This window comes from Armigeres subalbatus, chromosome 1 (genome assembly GCF_024139115.2).
Source record: "Armigeres subalbatus isolate Guangzhou_Male chromosome 1, GZ_Asu_2, whole genome shotgun sequence".
NCBI classification, from domain to species: domain Eukaryota; kingdom Metazoa; phylum Arthropoda; class Insecta; order Diptera; family Culicidae; genus Armigeres; species Armigeres subalbatus.
Window position 1 is genome coordinate 171,503,407 of NC_085139.1, and position 5,069 is coordinate 171,508,475.

At 20.5% G+C, this 5,069-nt stretch overlaps 1 long non-coding RNA gene and 1 pseudogene across 1 annotated transcript; one reads left to right on the forward strand and one right to left on the reverse strand.

Moving 5' to 3' along the window:
• Window positions 1-1,539, reverse strand: part of LOC134206751 (uncharacterized) — a 3,078-nt pseudogene extending 1,539 nt beyond the window's left edge.
• Window positions 1,540-1,563: 24 nt separating this feature from the next.
• LOC134208427 (uncharacterized) lies at window positions 1,564-2,230 on the forward strand. The gene is made up of 3 exons (XR_009978666.1): window positions 1,564-1,833; window positions 1,891-2,058; window positions 2,114-2,230. It is a non-coding gene; the product is annotated as an uncharacterized LOC134208427 (long non-coding RNA).
• The last annotated feature ends 2,839 nt before the right edge of the window (window positions 2,231-5,069 follow it).

Consider the following 5,069-nt stretch of genomic DNA (forward strand, 5'->3'; position numbering starts at 1 on the left):
AGATCGAAATATGGGATCGGAAGTTAGCCTGAAACACATTTTTGCCTTTTTCAAAGTATAAAGGCTATATGTTCCTCCAAACAAACTTTTACAGAAGACCTGGAGACCCATAGTGTTATATACCAATCGACTCAGCTCGATGAACTGAGATGATGTCTCTGTGTGTATGTATGTGTGCGCGCACCAAAAGTGTGAAAAGTTTAGCTCACTTGTACTTATCCTCAACGATTTACTTGCACAATTCCATTCGACGCGGGATCCTGTCGTATTGTTTTCTATTGAAAATTTGGAATATCGGACTATGGGCACAAAATTGCAAAATTCTTTATGTTATAAAAAGCACGTAAAAAGTCAGCTCATTTTTAATGCACTCCTCAATCGATTTACTCACAACAAATTGCATTGGACGCGAATCCTACTCTATTATTTTCTATTGAAAATGGCCAGCTTGGACTATTACCTTGAAATTATGGCAAATACTTTTTCCTTTCTTGTGCTACAAAGTTGTACCGAAAGGCTATAATTTCTCTCCGAAAACGAACTATCGGATGCTTCCACAGATCCTTCCCTCCCTCTTCATACGGGAGTTTGGCAGACGGACGGTCATGAGATTTATATCATAACAAATATTGCCCTCCGCTCGCTTAAGTGATGAACTTCTTATAATTTCGAAAAAATCTTTAATAAAGAAATTTAAAAAACTCCGCTCGCTTGATGGGAATTACATTTCGTTTTCTTTTAGTGTAGTCAGAGCTTCAGTTTAACACATCCAAATGTGATATTCTTAAAATATATAACTGGGTAAAATAAAACGATATGTACATCAAAAGATTGGAAAAGGAAAAATGTAGCAATACGTAACTTCATTGCTATCCGTCAGGATGTCTGTCAACCATGGTCGCCAATCATACCTTCTTTGTTCCGCCACAGTAAAATCCCATTCGCGACACGAAGTTAAATCCTTCACGTACACATGTGTGCCTGCAGGCAAAATCTGACAGTAATTCCTTACACTGAATAAATAAATTAATGTCGTTTTCGTTTTTGATGTGTATTATGCTTCTCGAGATTTTATAGCATTTTGCTATTTCATCTCTCCCAGCAACCAAAATGTGAGATGTTAGACTCGTGTTAGTGAGCTATTTATGCTGCTTCTTGAAAAGCATTAATATGTTATGCTATATGTATGTTGCTTTTCTCGTTTTTCTCTTTCTACGGTTTTGACAGTCAATGGAAACATAAAAATGAAGTAAATTCCTCGAATGTTGTTTTAGATCACACGCTTTTCTTTCTGCATTCTTTTAAATTTTAGTTTAGAAGCGATAAACTTTCAACAATTCATCACTAAATTCAACGAAACTATATCAGTAAGTATTTCCTCCATTTCCTCAAAAGCAAATGCTCGGTACGAAATTAAATTACAACTAAAATCAACAGAGCAGAAGATGGCAAAACGGAAAATTCCAAACACAAAACACCGCTTCAGTGGTTTTTACCGGCAGATACTGGCACCTGCCGCGAAAAGGATCGCAGGAACATCATAGGGCAAACAGCTGGCTCTTATATCATGAAAGCGCAAGGGCCACTGACCAATCCGGAGCAGGGAATTGCATTAGATTGTGTTGACCATCAGGTAAGTTTTCTCTGCATATACACAATGATATTAATTTTATCACAGGATTCCTACCGTTAGTTGCTTTGATACCGGCGCCCGCCGCGGTGAAGATCGCAAGAACCTGGTTGGAACAACAACAACTGGCACTTATATAATGAAAGCGTAAGAGCCACTGATCAATCCGCATTCCGCAGCAGGCATATTGTGTTTACCATCAGGTAAGTTTTCTCTGCATCTACACAATAACGATATTCATAATGAATTTTGTCACACAGGATTCCCAGAACACCGTTAGTTGGTTTGATACCAGCAGATATCGGCGCCCGCTGCGGATAAGATCGCAAAAATGTAGTAGGGAACAAACAATTTGCTCTTATATTATGGAAGCGCAATGGCCCCTGACCAATGCGCAGCAGGTTATAGCATTAGATTGTGTTTACCCGGTATGTTTTATCTGCATTTACACAATAACGATATTCATAATGAATTTTGTCACAGGATTCCCGCCACACCGTTAGTTGTAGCAGCGAGTGCAGCAGGATAGTAAAACTAAATAGGTAGGAACAAGACAGGAGAAGCTATCGGCAGACATAATCCCTATTCGTAAGCTTACCGCGGAGGATATTCTAGATACCTGGCATGCTGCATCATAAAAATTGATCCGATCCTGCATCCGATCATATGTTTTCCAAACGAAAGGTATTCGATCATCCTCCTGTTTGGCGTTTTAAGTGTTTTACGCTTCCGGAATTTATATTCCAAGATCAATTCCAATCCGGGCAATCCAGTTATTTGTTATGATACCGTGAATGCGGAATCTGTCGATAAAACGGTACAATTATCAATTCAAATTGTATTCGAAATGATTTCAAATTAACATTCCGTAAATCGCACCGTTGTGAAAAGTACAAAACCTCCGAAAAAAGCTCGCTTGTCGTCCACAAGCGCGGCGGAACTGCGTGAGTGGTCCAGGACCATGCGAACTCCGGAAGGTTAATATGATTAATATAATTTTAATTTATTTATTCTTCAGTTCATTTAATGTTATTTAATTTACCTTTGATTTAATTTTAATTTAATTTTAATTTAATTTTAATTTAATTTTAATTTAATTTTAATTTAATTTTAATTTAATTTTAATTTAATTTTAATTTAATTTTAATTTAATTTTAATTTAATTTTAATTTAATTTTAATTTAATTTTAATTTAATTTTAATTTAATTTTAATTTAATTTTAATTTAATTTTAATTTAATTTTAATTTAATTTTAATTTAATTTTAATTTAATTTTAATTTAATTTTAATTTAATTTTAATTTAATTTTAATTTAATTTTAATTTAATTTTAATTTAATTTTAATTTAATTTTAATTTAATTTTAATTTAATTTTAATTTAATTTTAATTTAATTTTAATTTAATTTTAATTTAATTTTAATTTAATTTTAATTTAATTTTTAATTTAATTTTAATTTAATTTTAATTTAATTTTAATTTAATTTTAATTTAATTTTAATTTAATTTTAATTTAATTTTAATTTAATTTTAATTTAATTTTAATTTAATTTTAATTTAATTTTAATTTAATTTTAATTTAATTTTAATTTAATTTTAATTTAATTTTAATTTAATTTTAATTTAATTTTAATTTAATTTTAATTTAATTTTAATTTAATTTTTAATTTAATTTTAATTTAATTTTAATTTAATTTTAATTTAATTTTAATTTAATTTTAATTTAATTTTTAATTTAATTTTAATTTAATTTTAATTTAATTTTAATTTAATTTTAATTTAATTTTAATTTTACTTTAATTTTAATTTAATTTTAATTTGATTTTAATTTAATTTTAATTTATTTTTATTTTAATTTTGTTTTATTTTTAATCTAATATTATTTTAATTATAATTAATTTTAAATTTATTTAATTTAATTTTAATTTAATTTTAATTTAATTTTAATTTAATTTTAATTTAATTTTTAATTTAATTTTAATTTAATTTTAATTTAATTTTAATTTAATTTTAATTTAATTTTAATTTAATTTTAATTTAATTTTAATTTAATTTTAATTTAATTTTAATTTAATTTTAATTTAATTTTAATTTAATTTTAATTTAATTTTAATTTAATTTTAATTTAATTTTAATTTAATTTTAATTTAATTTTAATTTAATTTTAATTTAATTTTAATTTAATTTTAATTTAATTTTAATTTAATTTTAATTTAATTTAATTTTAATTTAATTTTAATTTAATTTTAATTTAATTTTAATTTAATTTTAATTTAATTTTAATTTAATTTTAATTTGTTTTAATTTAATTTAATTTAATTTTAATTTAATTTTAATTTAATTTTAATTTAATTTTAATTTAATTTTAATTTTAATTTAATTTAATTTTAATTTAATTTTAATTTAATTTTAATTTAATTCTTAATTTATTTAATGTTATTTAATTTAATTTTAATTTAATTTAATTTAATTTTAATTTAATTTTAATTTAATTTTAATTTAATTTTAATTTAATTTTAATTTAATTTTAATTTAATTTTAATTTAATTTTAATTTAATTTTAATTTAATTTTAATTTAATTTAATTTTAATTTAATTTTAATTTAATTTTAATTTAATTTTAATTTAATTTAATTTTAATTTAATTTTAATTTAATTTTAATTTAATTTTAATTTAATTTTAATTTAATTTTAATTTAATTTTAATTTAATTTTAATTTAATTTTAATTTAATTTTAATTTAATTTTAATTTAATTTTAATTTAATTTTAATTTAATTTTAATTTAATTTTAATTTAATTTTAATTTAATTTTAATTTAATTTTAATTTAATTTTAATTTAATTTTAATTTAATTTTAATTAAATTAAAATTAAATTAAAATTAAATTAAAATTAAATTAAAATTAAATTTTAATTTAATTTTAATTTAATTTTAATTTAATTTTAATTTAATTTTAATTTAATTTTAATTTAATTTTAATTTAATTTTAATTTAATTTTAATTTAATTTTAATTTAATTTTAATTTAATTTTAATTTAATTTTAATTTAATTTTAATTTAATTTTAATTTAATTTTAATTTAATTTTAATTTAATTTTAATTTAATTTTAATTTAATTTTAATTTAATTTTAATTTAATTTTAATTTAATTTAATTTAATTTTAATTTAATTTTAATTTAATTTTAATTTAATTTTAATTTAATTTTAATTTAATTTTAATTTAATTTTAATTTAATTTTAATTTAATTTAATTTAATTTTAATTTAATTTTAATTTAATTTTAATTTAATTTTAATTTAATTTTAATTTAATTTTAATTTAATTTTAATTTAATTTTAATTTAATTTTAATTTAATTTTAATTTAATTTTAATTTAATTTTAATTTAATTTTAATTTAATTTTAATTTAATTTTAATTTAATTTTAATTTCATTTTA